We start from the raw sequence: 22,245 nt of genomic DNA on the forward strand, positions 1-22,245 counted from the left end.
TTATTTTAGTTTTTGATGGAGTTTCCTTCTTGTTGCCCAGGCTGGAGGGCAGTGGCATGATCTCAGCTAACTGCAACCTCTGCCTCCCAGGTTCAAGCAATTCTTCTGCCTCAGCCTCCTGAGTAGCTGGGATTACAGGCATGCACCACCATGCCCGGCTAATTTTTGTATTTTTAGTAGAGATGGGGTTTTGCCATGTTGGCCAGGCTGGTCTCAAACTCCTGACCTCAGATGATCCACTCACTTCGGCCTCCCAAAGTGCTGGGATTACAGGCTTGGGCCACAGTGCCTGGCATGTGGAGGTATTTTAATTTACTGAATTTATTTAGGGTTTTCCTCACATTATGTTATAAACTTACAGTAAAACCTACAATTAACATTTTTGCATATATCTTTGTCCATATATTTATATTTGATTAGTTACATATCTTCATCTCCTAGAATGAGAACTGCTTTGCTAATTTTTAAAAAATAATTTTATTTTATTTTTAGAGGCAGAGTCTCACTCTGTCTCTGAGGCTGGAGTGCAGTGCGGCAATCATAGCTTACTGTAACCTCAAATTCCTGGGCTCAAGTGATCTCCTGCTTCAGCCTCCCAAGTAGCCAGGACTACAGGCTCTTGCCACCATGCCTGGTAATTTTTTTTTTTTTTTTTTTTTTGAGACGGAGTTTCGCTCTGTCGCCCAGTCTGGGGTACAGTGGTGTGGTCTCAGCTCACTGCAACCTCCGCCTCCTGGGTTCAAGTGATTCTCCTGCCTCAGCCTCCTGAGTAGCTGGGATTACGGACACACACCACCATGCCTGGCTAATTTTTGTATTTTTAGTAGAGACAGGGTTTCACCATGTTGGCCAGGATGGTCTTGATCTCCTGACCTCGTGAGCTGCCCACCTCGGCCTCCCAAAGTGCTAGGATTACAGGTGTGAGCCACCATGCTCGGCCGGGAGTCTTATTTTTTGTGGGCCCTGAAATTTAAAGGAAAAGTCCTAAAAAGTCACTGAGCATGTGGGATGCAGGCTATCTAGTCTGATGAGGGAGGTTCAGTTCAGCTTAACATCCTCTGGGGTGTACTTTGTGCTGAGACTGGTTCTAGGGACACAGATATGAATCAAACACTGAACCTGTCAAACAGGGGCTTACAATTTGGTAGGGGAGACATATAAGTAAATAGATATTGACTCTAGAGTGATGAGTAGTTACAAATTGGGAAGCACAAGGGTTAATAGGAGCATGCAAGGGGTTTTGTGTCTTCCTTTAAACAAACTTTTATACAGTATTTTTTTTTTTTTTTGAAACTGAGTCTTGCTCTGTTTGGCGCGATCTTGGCTCACTGCAACCTCTGCCTCCCACGTTGAAGCGATTCTCCTGCCCCAGCCTCCCGAGAAGCTGGGATTACAGGCACTCGCCATCATGCCTGGCTAATTTTTGTATTTTTGTAGAGATGGGGTTTCACCATGTTGGCCAGACTGATCTTGAACTCCTGACCTCAGGTGATCCCCATGCCTCGGCCTCCCAAAGTGCTGGGATTACAGGCATGAGCCACCACGCCCAGCCAGTATTTACTCTTAGATCCAAACAGAATACGCATTCATCAATTCTTCCTTTTTTTCATTCAGTTCACCTATAATTTATTGAGCATATATCCTAGACCAAAGTGAGTGGCAGTGGAGTTGGACAGGAGAAGAGAAACTCAAAAAGCAAAAAAGTAAAATTTATCAGGCTTTGTAACTACTTGCTCAGGAGAAAGACACAAGAGTTAAGAATGAATCCAAGATTTTTGGCTTGGGCACCTGGGTGGATGATGGTGCCATTCACCAAGTCAGGAAATGGGTATCTTTTTGGCCTGAATTTTAAAAACTAATTTTAAAGAGCAAAGAATATTTTGCTTGGGGTGCTAGAGCTTAAACTCAGTTGAAAAAAAATTCTTAGAATATTGTCTTTCTACAGGATGTAGACAGTATAAAAATGAAAGTGGGGAGGTCTACCAGGTTGGGAATAGACATTTTACAGTTGCTAGCTAATAGGGGAAATCAATGCAAAATTGAGAGGAGGGTAGCCAAATCAATTGACAGAAGCCCAAGGTAGATTAAAACGAACAAGAGATTTACAGTACAAGAGAGGAAAACAGGTGAGAGACATTTTAGAAGCAGAGGGCCAACTGAAAACGATGGAATGAAATTGAAGAGGATGAAAGGATTTAAAGTGGACTACTCTGATCAGGGAGGAGGTGGTGATGATAAAGGCAGCTGCTTTCAGCAACAAGGAGAGAAAGTGTGAAGCAAGAGGAAACTGGTCTTGGGAACAAATGAATCATCTTCTTCATGTAGTAGCTATGCCCTGGGTTGCATGATTGTTCATAAACAAATGCAGGTTTCCTGTGGTGGCAGTGATCTAGGCATGAAAAATACAGTGCTAATATTAGGTTACAGCGCTAATGATCTCAATCAGTTGAAGCGCCCATTTCTCTTGACTGAAAATTTTTTAGCAACAAATGACCCTTACAGCATTTTGTTAATATTTCTGAAAGGCCTGTTGTGGCATCAGGTTGGGGACTGAAGGGAATCTCAGGGTCTACTTCCAGCTTTTCCTTAGGTTGGATGTATTTCACACGTAAAATGGTGGTAGCATAGGACCTAACTCATAGAATCACTGCGAGAATGAATCATGGTTTCCCTTTGAGCCCCAGTTTCTCTTGTTATAGAAAGGGTATAGTGATTTTTTTGTGACTCAGGAGTATGTGGCAAAGGCACACTTAGGATTACACAGGAACAGCTTTCATTAAGAGAGCTATTAGGTGACATCTTCTCCATGGTGGCTGTTCAATTATTAAATGAATGATTCCTGGAGACCTTTTGTAGTTTCTCATTATTATTTATCATCATTAGGCCATAACCTAAGGTAGGGTGAGATTGCCTTATAACATTTTTTATACATAAAAAATACTGGTTGCATGCTGATATCTGCTGTGCAACAGAATGTCATAGGATCCAGTGTATGAGGCTCTATTCTTCCATGGAGGGGTGTTACATAAACCCATTAGTAAAATTTAGGGAAGTTTCACCCAGACTAGGGAGGATGAAGAATGGAGCATCTATCTTTTGATAGGAATACAGTTACACACACACACACACACACACACACACACACACACACACAGAGAGAGAGAGAGAATGAGAAACAAAAACAGATGAGTACAAAATTGAGCCTAAGAACTGGAACCAATAAAAATTGGAACTAACATTTATTGAGTATCTTCTACGGGCCAGTCTCTTTATCTCCAATCTTCAACAACCAGCAAGGCAGGCAGGAGAAAACTGAAGTTCAAAAATGTTACATAACTGCCCCAGGGTCATAAAGCTATACATGACAGAACTGGAACTGGTAGTGTCGGTATGTGTCTGACACCAAAGTCACTACACATTCTAGTAAACCACTCTGTTAAAAAAGTGTATTTGGAAAATTTGGGGATCAGAGGATTTGGAGAATTTTCTTTTCCTACTTCCCCTCTAACAGTCGTGTTTGTTTTTTGTTCTGACGTTTGCACCCTAGAGGCTGACTGGGATCAAATATGGGGCATCTGTAAACAGAATGATTCCATAGCCCCCACTGTGTAATAATTTCCTTCCTTCAGAGCCTTACTAGGATTTGCCTGGGATGAGGGGTGGAGAGGTGGGAGAGAAGAGGATGGGACGGAGAGGGTGTTAGTAAAAGATGGGTGATTCTTTGCTTACCTTTAAGTTGTGTATGAATTTCAAGACAACCCGTTGGCTATTCTCTTCTCTGGCTTGGCATATATATATATTTTTCATTTTTGTTTTGTGGGGGTGGTGGTTTAGGTGTTAAGGGTTTGGTTGATATCTGCAGAAAATTTCTTAATGATCTACACAGTAGATAAAAAAAAGTTAAGGTCAAAGACAATTCCTTCGTCTGTTTTGGGAGAGAAGTGTGTATGTTTGAAAAAAAGGTTTGTTCTGGGTCACTCTTCTTTCATCCAGACGCATTAAAGGAATTAGAAGGGGTCTCCCCGCCACCCCCGAAACCGTGAGAGACAAACGAACAGATTCCCTTACATTCCTGCTGTCAGGTGCGGGTCCGAGTGACAAGAACATTCACGTATCTTTGAGAGAGAACGAAAAGGTGCTCGGGTCTGGCGGGGGGCGGGGAACGCCAGGGGTTGGTGGGAAGTGAGGGGCTTCCGGTTCCCGGGAAGTGGAGTCCCGGGCCGGCCGCGGGCTGCTCAGGGAGCACTGGGCCCTCGCCGCCCCCAGGCCGCGCTCCTTAGCGTTCCCTGCGGCTCGTGCCCGGCGCGGCCGCCGCAGTCCCGACGCCGTAGCCGGACGTGGGGTCCAGGGGGCGCTGTGGCCCAGCGGCGCCGGCGGCAGGAGCGGCTACCCGACGCTGGAGGCTTCGCTGAGGATCTCCGCCTGCCGCACCTCGGTAGTCCCGCCGCAGCCTTGTGCCCCCGGCCCAGCTCGGCGGCGCTCCTCCGGGATCCGCGTAGCTGCCGCGGCCCGGGCGCCGATGCGGCTGGGCGGGTGCCGGGCCTTAGCAGCAGTAGCAGCCGCAGCTGCAGCTACCGCAGCTCCTACAGGAGTGGGAGGTTTCGCGGCGGCGCCTGGGGCCGCGCCGGTGCCCTCCGGAGGAGGCTTTCGGCTCAGGGACGACCCCCCTGGCCATGCTGAAGCGGAGGCGGCTGCTGCTCGAGGTGAGTGTGGCGCGGCGTGGTCCGGGGCTCGCCAGTCTCCCGCCGCCTATGGGGGCCCTGGCGGCAGATCTCGGACCGGGCGGACGGGGCGTCCTGCCACTGCGGTCGCCTCCCCCACCCTGCGGTCCTGGGGCCTCAGTCCTTTCTCCCCGCGTCCCCCGGGAGGCTGAATGCCGTGGGGGCGACTAGGCCCCGCGCCGTTGGGAAGCCCTCGCTCCGGCCTCGGTTCCGGCGCGGCCCGGTGTGTGGAGTTGGGGGCCGGCAGGAGCACGGCTGCCTTTCGGGTTTGCACGGGCCGGGGCCGAGCGCAGCGTCTTAGCCAGGGCCCTGCACGTACATCCCAGAGGGAGGCAGATGACGCCTGTTTGCAAACAGCTTTGGTTTCCACGCGTCCCACACCGAGTCCCTCAGAATCCCGGTTGTGGCGGGGGAAGGGGGAGGAGAGGAAGGCCAGGGTGAGAACTGGGGGTGCAGAGAGTGCAGGACCAAGAGAGCCCCTGGTACTCCTGGAGTGTCATTCATGGATCTGACTTGCTCGAGAGCAAGCTTTTGCGTCTTATTTGAGGTGAAATCTCATCACCTGCCGGTTGCTCATCCCTGCCTCCTTATATTATATCTTGCCTCTAAGCGTGGTCTGCCTTGGAGAAAGCCCCATCGCATCTTTGCTATGCTGAGTTTTGTAGATAAACACTCACAGTTATAAAAACGTCTTTTACAAAGGTCTGTCCCCCGTCCTCCCCCGCCATAGGAAATATTTTTATGCTTCAGTGTTCGGTACAAAAATGTTCCACTTAAAGAGATCCAGAGAATTGTTGGCAAAAGGATTTTAAGTCCTCTTTAAGTGCCAGCTACCCTAATAAATACCTGAAGGAAATGGGATACATGCTAAATTTTAGAAATAAAATGATTTGTTCTGATATTAATGTTGAAAAATGTTAGTGATTACAGTTTGATACCATAAGTCAGATACTTATGTTTTGTGAGAAATGTGATTTAAGGTTATTCTTGTTTTCCTGTTATGTATGTGAAAGTTATAAGACTTACAGGTACTTGCAAAACTTTTATAATCATGAAAAAATATGCTTATTATAGAAAACTTGGGAAGTATAGAAAGGTACCGTGTTGGCTCTTAATACATATTTAATAATAGGAGAAATCACCCATAATCTCACAGATTGTAAACAGTACAGGTTTATAATGGGCTTGTACTGACAGTGATTTTTAAAATTACTATTTCTGTATATTAGGTTTAAAATTATCTGACTGTTCCATTTTACATTGTCATTTGTATAAGACCTATAAAAATATTTTACTAAATTACATTGGAACCGTAGTTGAATTCATCAGTTAAAACAGAAGAATATGGGTAACTTCCTAAAAGATCCCTGACTTAACATTCTATGCAGCATGGGGTCTCCATCTAGGGAGAAAGTTTGGCATGGTACACGTTTTTGAAGACCTACTGTGTTAGATGCTGTAGCCTTGCATTGTTTTTGTCAGATTTTAAGTATTTCTGTTAAAAATTGGCTTGATTACCAGTTATTTGGGTAGGTTAATTTAGATTTTTAAAAGTCTAATTCAGGCAAAGTGTGATGGCTAGGCCTACTAGGGAGGCTGAATGGGGAGGACCCCTTGATCCCAGGAGTTCCAGTCCTGCTTGGGCAACGTAAGCAAGATGCCCCTCTCCGAGGCGGGTGGATCTTGAGGTCAGAAGTTCAAGACCAGCCTGGTCAATATGGTGAAACCCCGTCTCTACTAAAAATACAAAAATTAGCTGGCATGGTGGCGCCCACCTGTAGCCCCAGCTGCTCGGGAGGCTGAGGCACAAGAATCATTTGAACCTGGGAGGCAGACGTTGCAGTGAGCCAAGATTGGGCCACTGACTCTAGCCTGGGCAACAGAGCGAGACTCCATCTCAAAAAAAAAAAACAACTTGAATACAGTTCTCAGTGTGTCCCTAAAGACCACCAACATTAGAATCAGTTGAAAGTGCTTGTTATATATAGAACATAAGTATTATATGTAATATGCAGATTCTTGGCCCCTTGAATTGAAATTCTAGGGATGACAATGGCCCAAAGAACTTTATTTTTATCAGTCTCCCTGATTCTTAGACCTACTAAAGTTTGAGAATCACTGATACAGTAGGTTTAAAATTAACCTTGCTGAGCCGAAGGAAGGTGTCTATTTTCTAGCAAAACTATAAATCTTTAGTGGCAATAGTCATTTTTTTTTTTTACTTCCTTACAGCTCCAGCTCAAAGGATGTCATTTTTCATAGTAAATAATCTTAGAAAGAAAAGTGTTATTTTGAGGGACAGCTGATCCAATCAGCAACCATTTATTGAGAGCCTCCTGTGATAGCTGTGGTGTGATAGAAGAATACCTCGTCATTTACTTTGGCACTTAATGGACACCAATGTCATTGTCTGTAAAATGCATATACTTCAGTTATTATGCTTACCTTGCAAGGCTTTTAGGATAAATAAATCTGAAAAGGTATTATAATCTGTAAAAGATTTTTATACAATTTTGGCTTTTAAGTGCCAGGTCCTGTTGTAGGTATTCCAGGAAACACAAAAATGACCAAGGGCTCTACTAAACTTGTCCTGTGGAAGCAGGATACCTTTAATTAACTGTTACAAGGTAGGTCAGACAAGTGTAATTGAGTAGAACTTGCTAAATCTCTGTTGAAGGCTTCTGTGTCTCATCTTGCCCTTTAAGGACATTGATAATACTTTTTATATATGATTATTCCTTTCTCTTCCAATTCCTGATTCAGTGTTTTCTTTAAGGAAATAATTGTTTATATTGCCTGGCGATAGTTTCGTATTAACTCTTTTAGAAAGGTAGAGTGAGTAGAGATGATAATTCCTTCCTCTGTTGCTAAGCTACCACTGTTCATTCCATTCAGTAAACTTTTATTTGGCACCTTGTTAACGTGCTAGCCACAGACTGGTTGCAAGGCACAAAGCTTGTTTAAAAGATAATTGCCTGGATTTTAGCTTAAGTTCTTATGTTCCTAAAGAGATGGTGTATATATGTGTGTTTTATGGTTGTTAATTGCATAATGTGGTACAGAGTATGGAGTCAGATGTGAGCAGGAATCCTTACTACACCTCTTAAAGCAATGTGACATTTAGATTCTGAGTTTTTTATGTACTATTGGAGTAACACTACCCCACCCAGCAAAGTAGAACAGGTTCCATGAGATAAAAGTAACCGAAAGCAATTAGCTCAGTGTTTGTCATGCAGGAGGTGCTCAATAAATGTACATTTCTTTCTTCCTTTTGGGAAAAACAAAAATCAGGCATTGGGATTTCTGCATGACTTAAAACTTGGTTGCTTTATTTTTTTTAGACTAAGTCTACTTTTGGGATTTGGAATTTTTTATGGAAAACAGTTTCGATTTTAGTATGTTTTCCATTTCATTTTTGGCCAATAAGTTAGTATTCCCTTTGTATAGGGTACACTTGTTGCAAATTATTTATTTTCAGAGTTTTACATTGATCTTTAATTTTACTTGTGTATACTTGACCTGCATTATATAGAGCAATATTCTTAGTACAGTCAGATCTCTGTATCTGTGGGTCCTACCAACCAAGGCTCAAAAATATCCACACACACACACACACACACACAAAAGTAATCATACAATAATAAAAATAATATAAATAAAAACCCAATACAGTATAACAGTTGATTTGCATAGCACTTACATTGTATTTGGCATTGTAAGTAATCTAGAGATTATTTAAAGTATACAGGAGGATGTGCATAGGTTATATGCAAATACTGTGCCATTTTATATAAGGGATTTGAGCATCCCCAGATTTTGGTATCCTGTGGGTTCCTGGCACCAATCCTCCACAGATACAGAGAGACAACTGTATATAATAATCATTGGAAAATATGTAGTTGCGGGCACTGAATAGAAATAGTTTATATATTTAGTTTTCAAAAAACTCTCAATTTATTACATTTACTTAAGAACTGTTTTCAGAACATAGATTTTTCCTTATAAACTACAGTAGGCTAGAACTAGATTTTATAGCCTGTCAGTCTTTGCTTATAACCTTGGACAAGTTTGTTACCCTCTTTAAGTCTCAGTTTTCTTTTCTGTAAAATGCAACTGATAATAGTCACCTTACAGGATTATTGTAAGTATTAAATGATCTAATGGGTAAATCAGAGCTATAGTTCAGTCCCATGAGTCCTGGTAAATCCAGACTCTGGAAGTGGAAAATACATTTCTCTGAGTTTTGAAAAAAAGAGCTTGAAAGATTGTTAATTATTTATATAGTTTACTATTAATAAGTAAAATCAGCATGATCCAGTTTTGAAGTATTAGAGATTGCTAAATTAAGGAGGAACCAAGGTGTCAGTAGAATTAGTATTTAGTTATGTAGTAGAATACCTTGTACTTTATAATGGTAAAATTTATTTAATAAAATAATTTGAAAAGTGCTGTTTTTACAGGTTGAGCATCCCTAATCCAAAAGTCTAAAATTCGAAATGCTCAGAGGTCCAAAACTTTTTGAGCACTGATATGATCTCACAAGTGGAAAAATTCCACGCCTGATCTCATGTGATGGGTCACAATCAAAACGGTCAAAACTTTGTTTCATGTACAAAATTGTTAAAAATAGTGTATAAAGTTACCTTTATGCTATGCATATAAGTATACATGAAACAAATGAATTTTGTGTTTAGACTTGTGTCACAATTCTAATCTGTCCCAAATGCTTCTGTCCCAAATGCTTCTGGTTCCAAGTATTTTAGATAAGAGATACTCAACGCATAAAGTATTTTCTATTTTACAAATTAATTAGTACTTATATTTTTCTTTTAAATTATGGTAAATAGCCCATTTACGGAACTGGAAAAGTTAGAACAGTATTATATATTCACAGAGTTGTGCAAACATCACTGCTGTCTAATTTTAGAACATTTTAATCACTCCAAAAAGAAACTTGTGTCCATGAACAGTCACTCCCAGGATCTCCCTAATCCTCCCAGCCCTAGGCAACCACTAATGTACTTTCTGCCTCTATGGATTTGCCTATCTATTCGGGACATTTCCTGTAAGTGGAATCATAGATATGTGATTGGTTTCTCTTACTTAGCATAATAGTTTTAGGGTTCAGTAGCAAGTGTCAGTACTTCATTTCTTTTTATTGCTGAATAATATTCCATTGTATGGAAATACCACATTTTATTTATTCATCAGTTGGGGCTGTTTCCGCTTTTTGGCTACTATAAATAATGTTGTTGTGAACATTCGTGTGCAAATTATTGTGTGGAAATATGCTTTCATTTCTCTTGGGTATTTATAGGGATGGAATTGCTGGGCCAAATGGTAGCTGTATGTTTAACCTTTTGAGAAACTATCAGATTGTTTTTACAAAGTAGCTGCACCTTTTTACATTCCCACCTGCATTGTATGAAGGTTCCAATTTCTTCACGTCCTCACCAACACTTGTTCTCTGTTTTTTTTATTACAACCATCCTAATGAGTGTGAAGTGGTAACATAAGGCTCTATTTGCGGTTCATTAATTTTTTTTTTTTTTTTTCAGTAGTGGCGAGGTTTCATTACGTTGGCTAGGCTGGTCTGGAGCTACTAACCTCAGATGATCCACCCACAGCCTCCCAAAGTACTGGGATTACAGGCATGAGCCACCATGCTCCTGGTTAATAACTTTTATTTACAGTCATTAGGTAAATTGTTGAAGCTTTTACTTGCAGATACATTGCCAGATTCTTTGATGATAAGGAATGTTTTTGGCCTGAGGATAAAGTTGTAGGCCAGGCGCTGTGGCTCACGCCTGTAATCCCAGCACTTTGGGAGGCTGAGGTGGGCTGATTGCCTGAGGTCAGGAGTTCGAGACCAGCCTGGCCAATATGGTGAAACTCCGTCTCTCCTGAAAATACAAGGCCTTCGATTCAAAATCACCACTATATGGTGGTGGATACCTGTAATCCCAGCTACTTGGGAGGCTGAGACAGGGGAATTGCTTGAACCAGGGAGGCAGAGATTGCAGTGAGCCGAGACTGCACCATTGCACTCCAGCCTGGGCAAGAAGAGCAAAACTCCATCTCAAAAACAAAAAAAAAAGCTGTAAACTTTCTAGTTTCCTGTTTAGTAAACAGTGAACTCTGGTGGATAGAACTGATTAACCACATTGGGTGGTGATAGAAATGGTGGTGTGAGGACTTCAGCTATATAAAAAGCGGTCTTCTATTAATATGAATATTTCTTTTTTTTTTTTTTTGAGATGGAGTCTTGCTCTGTTGCCCAGGCTGGAGTGCAGTGGCACAGTCTTGGCTCATTGCAACCTCTGTCTGCCAGATTCAAGCGATCCTCCTGCCTCAACCTCCCTGGTAGCGGGGACTACAGGTGCGTGCCACCATGCCTGGCTAAGTTTTGTAATTTTAGTAGCGACGGGATTTCACCATGTTGGCCAGGCAGGTGTCGAACTGACCTCAAGTGATCTGCCTGCCTTGGCCTCCCAAAGTTCTGGGATTACAGGCATGAGCCACTGTGCCCAGCCTTAACATGATTTTTTTTTTTTTTTTTGAGACAGACTCTCGCTCTGTCAATCAGGCTAGAGTGCAGTAGTGTGATCTTGGCTCACTGTAACCTCCGCCTCCCAGTTCAAACAATTCTCCTGACCCAGCCTCTCGAGTAGCTGTTGCTACAGGCGCCTGTCACTATACACCGCTAATTTTTGTATTTTGAGTAGAGATGGGGTTTTGCCGTGTTGGCCAGGCTGATCTTGAACATGTAGAATGAAGGTCTAAAACTTGCACTTTGTTTACTCAAACAGTGGTTCCCTGTAGTATTTCCTAACTGGTTTGAAAAAAACTTTAGAAACATTAGCAAGTAATTATTGCTGACTTTGAACTGTGTCCTAAAAAACCTCATAGGAAGGCTTTAATACCTTGAATGAGTGCTGGGATTATAGACGTGAGCCACCGTGCCTGGGCAATATGAATATTTGTTAAGAAAAGGCAATTGTAATGCCTAAGTTTAGTTTTTCTTTAACTCTACTGAAACGTTTCTAAAAATTTACAGTCTAGTTTCATAACATTTCTAGGCAGTCAGGCATGAAAGATTTTAAGAATTGCTGTTACCTCTCAATGATACATAATTTTATATAAATACAAATGTCATTGTCTTATATGTAGAATATTACCCGATGTTTTCGTTACTCATTCAAGGTATGCCCCGCCACCATGCCTGGCTAAGTTTTGTATTTTTAGTAGAGACAGGGTTTCACCATCTTGGCCAGGCTGGTCTTGAACTCCTGATCTCGTGATCCACCTGCTTTGGCCTCCCAAAGTGCTGGGATTACAGGTGTGAGCCACTGTGCCCAGCCTGTAGTGGTGATTTTGAACTGAAAGACTTGTTCTGGTTTATTATACAATCCTTTAGTTCCTTTGGATGGTATAGTTTCCGTATAAAGTTACAAAAACAGAAGTTCTGGAGCCTTTTTGGTAGGATTAATGAAAAGGTATGCATTTCTGTTTGCAATATAGTTTGGTTCTTTTCTAACCTTTCATGATTAAAGTTTGGTGTTTATCTGTGAGATTTCATTTTATTAAAATGAAGAAAGAGTAAATTGTACATATTTTTATGATTTGTTTCATAGCCCAACAGAGTCTATCTCAAAATTCTCTTTATTAAAATAAACTGGTGTGGTGGCATGTGCCTGTAGTCTCAGTTACTTGGGAGGCTGAGATGGGAAGATTGCCTGAGCCCAGGAGTTCTGGGCTGTAGTGTGCTATGCTGATCAGTGTCTGCACTAAGTTTGGCATCAGTATGGTGACCCTCCTGGGAGGGGTTGACCTCCTGGAAGTGGGAGACCACCAGGTTGCCTAAGGAGGGGTGAACTGGCCCAGGTTGGGAATGGAGCAGCTCAAAACTCCCATGCTGATCAGTGGTGGGATCATGTCTGAGAATAGCCACTGCACTCCAGCCTGGGCAACATAGTGAGACCTCATCTCTAAATAGATAGATAGATAGATAGATAGATAGATAGATAGATAGATAGATAGGGCCAGGCACGGTGGCTCATGCCTGTAATCCCAGCACTTTGGGAGGCCGAGGCGGGTGGATCACGAGGTGAGGAGATCGAGACCATCCTGGCTAACACGGTGAAACCTCGTCTCTACTAAAAAATACAAAAATCAGCCAGGCGCAGTGGCGGGCGCCTGTAGTCCCAGCGACTTGGGAGGCTGAGGCAGGAGAATGGCGTGAACCCGGGAGGCGGAACTTGCAGCGAGCCGAGATCCCACCACTGCACTCCAGCCTGGGCAAAAGAGCGAGACTCTGTCTCAAAAAAAAAAAAAAAAATTGACTGGGCGTGGCGGTGGACCCCTGTAGTCCCAGTTACTCAGGAGACTGAGGCAGGAGCATCACTTGAACCTGGGAACCCGGAGGGGAGGCTGCAGTGAGCCGAGATCGCGCCACTGCACTCCAGCCTGGGCAACAGGGGAACATCCTGTCTTAAAAAAAAAAAAAAAAAAAGAACAAGCAATGTCAAAATTTTGTAAAAACACCCTGTCAGGATTTATACAAACTTTAGTCTCCATTTTTCATATTCAGTTGAGCAGGAGAAACAGTCCCTAAAAGGTAATTAAAATAAAACACTGCCAGTTTGAAACTTGAACTTCACAATACATCATGTAGGCCTTTTTGTGATTCTGGTGATAATTGTCTTTTTTTTTTAGTAGTAGTAGCCTAGGTAAATTATTTTTGAAGTTATTGTGAGGTCACTCTTGGAAATTTCTGCTCAGTGTTTAAAAAGCAAGGTTGAGATTCTTTAACCTGGCATACAGCCTTCATGATTTGGTTGCAAGCTGATCTTCCTCACTCCTGTTTTTGCATCCGGTTCTTCCAAGATTCCAGGTTTATGGAGTTTTCCTTGATTCTTTTACCTTGTATTACTTTTTGTGGAATATAAAAGCTTTCCCCGTAGTGTGCCATCTTTCTGGTAAGTGTTTCACGTATGTTATTTCTAACTCTTACTAAGGATATTATAAGGTCATTGTATTATTTTGCATTTTACAGCTGAGGGAACTGAGGCTTGGAGAATTTTATTGCTTTTCCTAAGCTTAAGCCCACATTCATGATTCAAACTTATATATCAAGCTCATATATCTCTGACTAGAAAGTCCACACTTTTTTCATCCTGTGAATCTTGTCATGTGTCTATGTGTGTGTGTATGTGTGTTTTTTCTTTTCTTTTTTTTTTTTTTTTTTTGAGATGGAGTCTCGCTCTGTCATCCATGCTGGAGTGCAGTGGTGTGGTCTCGGCTCACTGCAACCTCCGCCTCCCGGGTTCAAGCAATTCTCCTACCTCAGCCTCCTGAGTAGCTGGGACTACAGGCACCCACCACTACACCTGGCTAATTTTTTGTATTTTTAGTAGAGACAGGGTTTCACCATGTTGGTCAGGCTGGTCTGGAACTCCTGACTTCAAGTAATCCGCCCGCCTTGGCCTCCCAAAGTGCTGGGATTAGAGACATGAGCCACGGCTCCGGGCCCATCCAGGATTTCTACAGTATGTTCCCTAGGAGCAAAGAAATGTTCTTTAGTCAAATAAGTTTGGGTTTTCAGCTTACTATATCCCTCAGGTAGAAGTTTGCAAATGCACATTAGTATTCTAAAGACTGAAGAGTAGAAGAAACTTGTTTAACTTTGTTCAGCTATGTATTACCCCAATTTTTTTTTTGAGATGGAGTTTTGCTCATTACCCAGGCTGGAGTGCAGCGGCACCATCTTGGCTAACTGCAACTTCCGCCTTCCAGGTTCAAACAATTCTCCTGCCCCAGCCTCCTGATTAGCTGGGATTACAGGCATGCACCACCATGTCCGGCTAATTTTTGAATTTTTAGTGGAGATGGGATTTCACCATGTTGGCCAGGCTGATCTCGAACTCCTGACCTCAGGTGATCCACCTGCCTCAGCCTCCCAAAGTACTGGGATTACAGGCATGAGCCACTGTGCCTGGTTATATTACCCAAACTTATTTGGTTGTGGAACCCTTTTTTTCCACATAGGCCTTAGTAATTAACACCTTTTACTGTTGTAGGTCAACTTTTATCTGTTTTTTAAAGTCTCACCCTCACCATATCCAAGACTTTGAACTCTCAGATGATAGGCCCTGATTACTTCCTGAAGGTGCTCATTCTGCACGTTATTAGAATATTAGCAGTATTATTTCTTTTTATATTCAGCCAAAAATCTAGCTTTTCCTCTAGTGTATATCCTTTTGCTCTTTTACGCTTTAAAATTACACAGAATAAATAATCACTCTTAATATCTAAAGATGACAAGGCAGTATCCTGTCTCTCCCAGCATAGTGATTAAATTACAGGCTCTAGAGTCAAACTGTCTGGGTTCAAATTTAATTCTCCTTTCACTTTGTGATCTTGGGCAAGTTAATAACTTCTTTGTGCCTCAGTTTTCTCACCTGTAAAATGGGACTAACAATAATACATCAGTGGGTTAAATGAACAGTTACATGTAAATAGCTAATTACATAGTGTATTGGTTCAGGTCCCCTGGGAAGCAGACATTGAAATGGATGTAGTAGCGCAAGAGGTTTTATGGGATGGAATGCCTATGAAAGGAAATGGGGAGAAAGCAGAATTGGCTAGGGAGAGCCTCAGTCTGTGATGCAGATCTGAAAGCTCAGTCAACCTAACAGGGAACTTCAGAGCACATATTGCCTGTTAGAGGAGTCCTGCATGGGCAGAAATGGCCAGATTTTAGTACACCCACCATGTTTAGTCACTGGCTAGAGCTGCCCAAGGAGAGCATGGTCATGACTGGGAAGCTGAGATCAATTCTGAACATGCTGCAGCTGGAGGCTGTTAGCTAACCAAACTTCTTGGACCTGAATGGCAATTCTTTTTTGAAGGAAGATCCAAGTGATTGCTACAGTCCATTTCTCATGATACACAGATCCATATCTTCACAGTTTCTGAGAGCAGCTCCTCCAAGGGAGGAAATGTAGAAAGAGATTAGTGAGACAGGCCTCAGGCTCATCACCGTAGCTGGTCTCAGAGCCACAAGGTTCTAGAGCCATCTCCACTATGTAGTCTAAATTGCCCTTGCCCTCAGCTATCATTTCTGCTGGTGTTGGTTGTTTACCTAGTGGTTTGACCCAAACCCTCATTTCTGAGGAGTCTGAGACTGGAGTGGTTGCATTTGTCCATTCATAGTCACTACTGGGCAGGGAGTATTAAGTGGTATTCTAGGGAATCATCTGAGTCCCACACATATTCCTTCTTGTTCCCTTTGTGTAACAGCAGCCCTACTTCCTCCTGAGGATGAGGGTTAATTAATCTTGCCAAGATGGGCATTCGTCTTACTGCTTTCTAGTCCTTGGACACAAGGAATACTCAATATTCAGGCTGCAGCTGTAAATTGTAGTTCACTGTGACCTTTCATGTGTCTCCTGGCAAAAGTGTGCCCGCTTTGGGTACCAGGACTTCTAACTCCACAGAGCCCCACATTGCAGAGATGGGAAGCACAAAGTAGATCATTGGGAATGATGGCAAGTAGGGGCTATTTCCCTTTCCACTTCTTGGTTCTCAGACCCATGTATTCTTACTGGGAACCTAGCTCTAAATCAGTGCATGTACTGCATACAAGAGGATAGCACACCGTTTTTGTCTCTGAGCTAGTACATTAGCTGTGCCTTCAGCAGACCATTCCAATACTCTCTAAGACTGGTCCTTTTGTATGGAGCTGTTACGGATATAACTGCTGGAGCTTATGGTTATGGGCCTACTGCCACAAATCTTTCACTGTGAAGTGATTCCCTTGGCTGGATTCCATGTCTTTTGATTAAGTGCTGTATAAGTCCATATTTAGTGGTACTGGCTAGGTCTCTGGACAGGAAAGGCAAACCCATACCTGGAATAAGTGTCTAATCCTGTGAAGATCAATCACCGGCCCATCCAAGATGGAAGAGGCACAGTGTAGTCAGCTTGCCACTTAATAGTCTGTTGGTCTGCCTGAGGCATAATGCTATATGGGGGCTTGTTTTTGGTCTTTGTTGCTCATAGGTTGGATGTTCAGAGTTGGCCTTGGTAAATGGGAGTCCATGTCTCCTTCTCTGCTTCCATCTCTATTTCTGCCACAGTGACCTCTCCATTTATGTCCCCATCTTGCCACTTCTGGGTGACTTCTGGTCAGCTAGTTGAGTCATTTTGTCTCCTTGGCTGTTCATTGGCTCTTCTGTATTGGATACTTTCTGGTGGGCATTAACACATGAAACAAAGATTTTCATACTTTCCACCCACTCCCATATGTTCATTCATTTGCCTCCACCCATACCTCTTGCCTTTGTCCTTCTTCTTAAAGGCCTCTAACCAGTTGGCCAGTCTACTTGCCATTGCCTGTGAGTCTATATATTCTCACCCCAGGCCACTTTTCTTTCTGCATAAAATTCATAACCAAGTGCACGACTCAAAGCTCTGTCTGTTAAGAAGATTTTCCCTTTTCATTGTCAAGGTCACCCCTAAGTGTGGCTATAATGAACTCCGTTGTTTTTTTCAGCTTGCATTCACATACTGAGCTGACCTACTTATAAGCAAAACTTTGGCTTTTTTCTCCTTCTTAAGTTGGTCTTATAGGATACCCCAAACAGCTATAAATGTGAGCTGAGGAAATGGTGCTGGTATGGTGAGTGCCAGGGAAGTCTTGGCTGCCTGCTTATAGCAGTCTCCTTGTGCCTTTTGGTTCTGTTTCATTTTGATCCTTGATGTGCCATTCCTATCTTATAATGTATTGCTGCTATGCTCACCTCACCTGGCTTTATGACCTGGCGAGTCCTAGTGAATGCAGATCATTATGGAAAGTCTGGACACATGGTGCCCAGTGATGAAGCATTGTATATCTTAATAGGACACAGTTGCACACCAGGAGCTGTTTTTCTAATAGCATGGCCTTCCTGCAGAACTCTAGGGGCCTGCATTTTGATTCTCTTCCTTGCTATAAACGCTACACTGCATCTTTTCTCACCATTGGTACCTCCAACAGCATAGAGATTGCTTGCACTACAGCCTGGACTTGCTGCAGAGTTGTTGCCCCTACTCAGTACTGGCAGCCTTTCATGTCAACAAGTATATGGGCCACAGCAGTATTCCTGGGTATAGAATGTGTTACTTCTAGAATCTGAAGGAGCCTACCAGACATTGTGCTTCCTTTTTTGTAGTCGGGGATGCAAGATGCAGCAATTTGTCTTTTGCTTTGGAGGGGATGTGTTGGCATGATTGCCACCACTGAACTCTTAAAACTTTGCTGAAATGGTAGATCCCTGAATATTTGTAGGGTTTTTCTTTACTCTCTTTGGAACACATGTACCTCACCAAGTCTTTCAGTATGTTAGCCACCTCTTGTGCATCTTGCAAGATCAGCATGTATCACTGACATAGTGGATCTATATGCTGTTCTGAGTCCAGATCTCTGCAGACTGTATTATGATAGAGTAGAGTTAACATAGCCCCTAAGCAAAACCATGAATGCATTTTATTGTTTGTTCATTGTGAAAGTGAACTGCTTCTGATCCTCTTTTCTGACTAGGATAGAAAGGAACTTACTTGCCATATAAATGGCTGCATGCCGTGTACCCAAGGCTATATTTATCTGCTGCAACAAACATACTACATCTAGCATGGCAATGTGGTCATGGCTGCTACTTGTTTGAGCTTGTGGTAGATCCAACTGGTTCCTGCAGGGGCCAGACTTTTGAATTACATGGATATATTTAGGGACTACTGCCCTTGAATCTTTGAGATCCTTAAAGGTGACACTAATCATTGCCATCCCCTTTACCTCTGCCCCCTACACAATTTTGGTTTTGATTTACACCCAGGGGATGGAGAGCTATTTTCAGAAGGTTTCACTTGGCCATTCTGTGTCTGTTAGCTCTTATTCCTCAGGTCAAAGACCCGGGGTGGGAGTTACCCCAGCTGCCAAGTATGCCAATCCCATTTATACATTGAGGGACTGGGGAAGTGACTGCTGGGTAGGTCTGTGGACCAGTAGACCCATTAAAAGCTAGACTTTGGCCAGGACTCCATTTATTACTTGGTTCCTGTATTTCTACTGCTATAATAGGGCCACAATGATGCTCCATGTTTCTGTATACCAATATCAAGTTAGACTCTGTGACCCATAGTCTTTGAAATGTCTGGGTATTTTCCTTTCCCCACTTTATATTTGCCTGAGTAAATGGCCATAGGTTCCTTTCGGGATGGACTTGGGAATAATTTTACATATATATTTGAGTTTAGATCTGAAAACTAGCTCAGGTCCAGGAACTGGGAAAGGGATGGTAGGTTTTTATTGGTGTAATCACCCTCAGCCTCCTGCTTATCCAATTCTTGCCTTGTTTTGATTGTATATATTAAGCAGCACTGATTTTGACTACCTGTCTGTTTTTTTCCTTATGGCACCATATTCTCTTTTTTTTTTTTTTTTTTTTTTTTTTTTTTTGAGATGGAGTCTCACTCTGTTGCCCTGGCTGTAGTGCAGTGGTGTGGTCTCAGCTCACTGCAACCTCCACCTCCCGTGTTCAAGTGATTCTCCTGTCTCAGCCTCCCCGGTAGTTGGGATGACAGGTGCCCACCACCACACCTGGCTAATTTTTGTATTTTTAGTAGAGATGGGGGTTTTCACTATGTTGGCCAGGCTGGTCTTGAACTCCTGACCTTAAGTGATCCACCCACCTCAGCCTCCCAGATTGTGCTGGGATTACAGGAATGAGCCACAGTGCCCAGCCTGCACCTTATTCTCTTAACTATCTCCACAGCTCCCTGAAAGTTAAGTCTTATTGGCTGTCTTTCTGCATGAATCATAATGGTAAGAGTTTACTAGCTTCTGGTGTTTAAGTGCCACCACCTGGCCCCTATTGCTAACAATGAGCCTTTCCTTTAGAGGAGCGCCACCACTGAACTTAGTGATGCTGGTGCCTCTCTCCCCAGTATATTCCTGATGGCTTTGATGAATGGTCTTCTCTCCTCACATGGTATACACAACTCTATCATACCCACTTTCCTGAGCCTTTTAATCCTGTCCTCTGCTCTCTGCTATGTCAATTCAGTCATTTCAGCCTGACTTAGGTTGGGCCATCATTTTCTCCAGGCTGCTAGGAGCCACCCTGACAGCAAGTTTATACCATCTCCCAGGTCCCTGCCACAGTGTTAATTCTCATATCCTGAGACAGCCCCTTTCTCAACCAGTAAACTTGACCTTAGTCAGTCTAATGTTCCTGCTTGCTTGATTAAGCACCTTGAAAATCTAGCACTGTGGTTTATGCCAGTCCTGCTAGTACCCTGGCTAATTCTTGCCATTCTTTTGGGGATTATAGTCCCTGTTCTCCTTTATGAGGTCCAAGATGTCCTTGGCAGGGTTAGCACTAGCTATTATCATGGCATCTAGGAATCCAGATAGGGACAGATCCTGAGGGAGCCCCTGTGTTGCCTTGCAGGTGACAGACCTCTGAAGTGTGCTTCTGCACAGCAGGGAGTGCTAACTCATCCCTGAAGACTCAGAGTTCAAAGGATTTGGAAATGACAATCTTTGGGGGCAGCCATCTATCCCTAACCTGTCTATCAGGCCTCTATGTTTTCCAAATCAGGATCCTGACCTTGGCATAACAAACCTGCCTTGGCTGAGCATTCAGCCACCGTGAAGCAGTGGTCTGTAGCCATCCTGAGTTTGTTCTTCATCTTTTACTGCCTCCCTTCGTAGGTGATAAGGACCTGTTTGTCAGCTACCAAAGAGCCCTCTGACCTTCACGCTTAGTTTTCAGTTGTTTGTTAGCTGCCCTTTCTAGGGAGCCTGGGCAATCTAACAGCTAGCCAACTTTATTGTTCTTGTATTTTTTTTTTTTTTTTTTTTTGAGACTGAGTCACCCAGGTTGGAGTGCAGTGGCGTGATCTCGGCTCACTGTAAGCTCTGCCTCCCAGGTTCACGCCATTCTCCTGCCTCAGCCTCTCGAGCAGCTGGGACTACAGGCGCTGAGACAGGACTATAAGAATCCTTCAGGAAGCAGCTGCTGAGACAGGACTGTAAGAGATATATGAAGTAGGAGAGGACTTCTGCGAAAGGAAAGGGGGAGGAGGCACAATTGTCAGGGAGAGTCTCAGAGTGCGATGCAGGTCTGACAGAGTCTCAGACAACACAGTGAAGAGTCGAACAAAAATTGTTCATTAAAGGAGTCCTGCATTGGACAGAAATGGCCAGGCCTTAGTGCCTATGTTATGAGCAGTCATTGGGTGGGCCTGCCCAGGAAGAGTGTGACTTCAGCTTGAAAGCTGGGCATCCTGAAGGGACTGCAGTAGGAGGCTGTCGGCTAACTGTGCACCTAGAAGCTTATTGGAAAGTTATTTCTTAAAGGTTGATGTAAGCGACATACCTCCATGGCTGCCACATGTAATAAGCAAATGTTAGGTATTATTGTTAGGATGATTTTGATGACATTTTTCTTTATTTTTTTTTTTTTGAGATGGAGTCTTGCTCTGTCACCCAGGCTGGAGTGCAGTGGCGCGATCTCAGCTCGCTGCAACCTCCGCCTCCCAGGTTCACGCCGTTCTCCTGCCTCAGCCTCCTGGGTAGCTGGGACTACAGGCGCCCGCCACCATGCCCGGCTATTTCTTTTGTATTTTTAGTAGAGTCGGGTTTCTTTTCTTTTTTTTTTTCTTTTGTAGAAATTACTTGTATGTTAAAATATTCCTTAATAAGCTAGCAATTATTTATTTGGAGGAGCGTCCAGAAAACAGGTTCATGACTGAATTATCGTTGTCCTTGATTATAGAGATTCATGAATTACACACATAACACTATTCTCTGGAGTAGCTGTGAAGCTCTACGAGGCTGTGAGGTTGGAGGCGCTTCTCCCTGCCTGTTAAGCTGCTCCCATCACATCACGATAGGATGGATTTTATTTTTCTCTTTTCAGTTAAATCTTTACAACAGTTCGAATGCTCTTTCCAGAATGCATCAGTTCAAAGACTTGGTTGATTTCATCAAAAGACAGATTGTGAGTCACAAATTCATCAACATTATCTTTTTGGACATATATTCAGACACCAACTTTGGGACACTTTCTACACTCTTCCATCCTCCAAAAGCAGTGCCTTTCCATGTGCGACCTGTTACCAGCTGGAATGGACGAGTGGCAATTTCTTCACCTGAAGCAGCTACTCCAACCACCACGCTGACACCCCAGCCCTTGTGACACGCCTCATGTGCTTCTCTCATGACCTTCACATTACCAATACATTCAAAGGAATAGTCCATAGAGTCGGGGTTTCACTGTGTTAGCCAGGATGGTGTTGATCTCCTGACCTCGTGATCCGCCTGCGTCAGCCTCCCGCAGTGCTGGGATTACAGGCGTGAGCCACCGTGCCCGGCCTTGGTAACATTTTTCTAAGTTGCTTTGATTCTTTATGAATAAAAACCTTTTAGACATTTTTCTTATTTTCTCTTGAATATGTTTTTATTTGTTAATATGTAATA

The 22,245-nt window shown here is 43.1% G+C and overlaps 1 protein-coding gene across 4 annotated transcripts in view; it reads left to right on the forward strand.

Annotated features, from left to right (window-relative positions):
* Nucleotides 1-4,209: 4,209 nt before the first annotated feature.
* ZFYVE9 (zinc finger FYVE-type containing 9) overlaps nucleotides 4,210-22,245 on the forward strand; it is a 202,677-nt gene continuing 184,641 nt past the window's right edge. Inside the window, exon 1 of one of the 4 annotated variants that reach the window (XR_010114760.1) lies at nucleotides 4,210-4,703. The gene's annotated coding sequence lies outside the window, so the exon portion shown is untranslated. The remainder of the gene's footprint in view (nucleotides 4,704-22,245) is intronic. The other 3 variants (XM_055235227.2, XM_055235228.2, XR_010114761.1) reach the window with 3 other exon arrangements.

Source organism: Symphalangus syndactylus, chromosome 19 (genome assembly GCF_028878055.3).
Source record: "Symphalangus syndactylus isolate Jambi chromosome 19, NHGRI_mSymSyn1-v2.1_pri, whole genome shotgun sequence".
NCBI lineage: Eukaryota > Metazoa > Chordata > Mammalia > Primates > Hylobatidae > Symphalangus > Symphalangus syndactylus.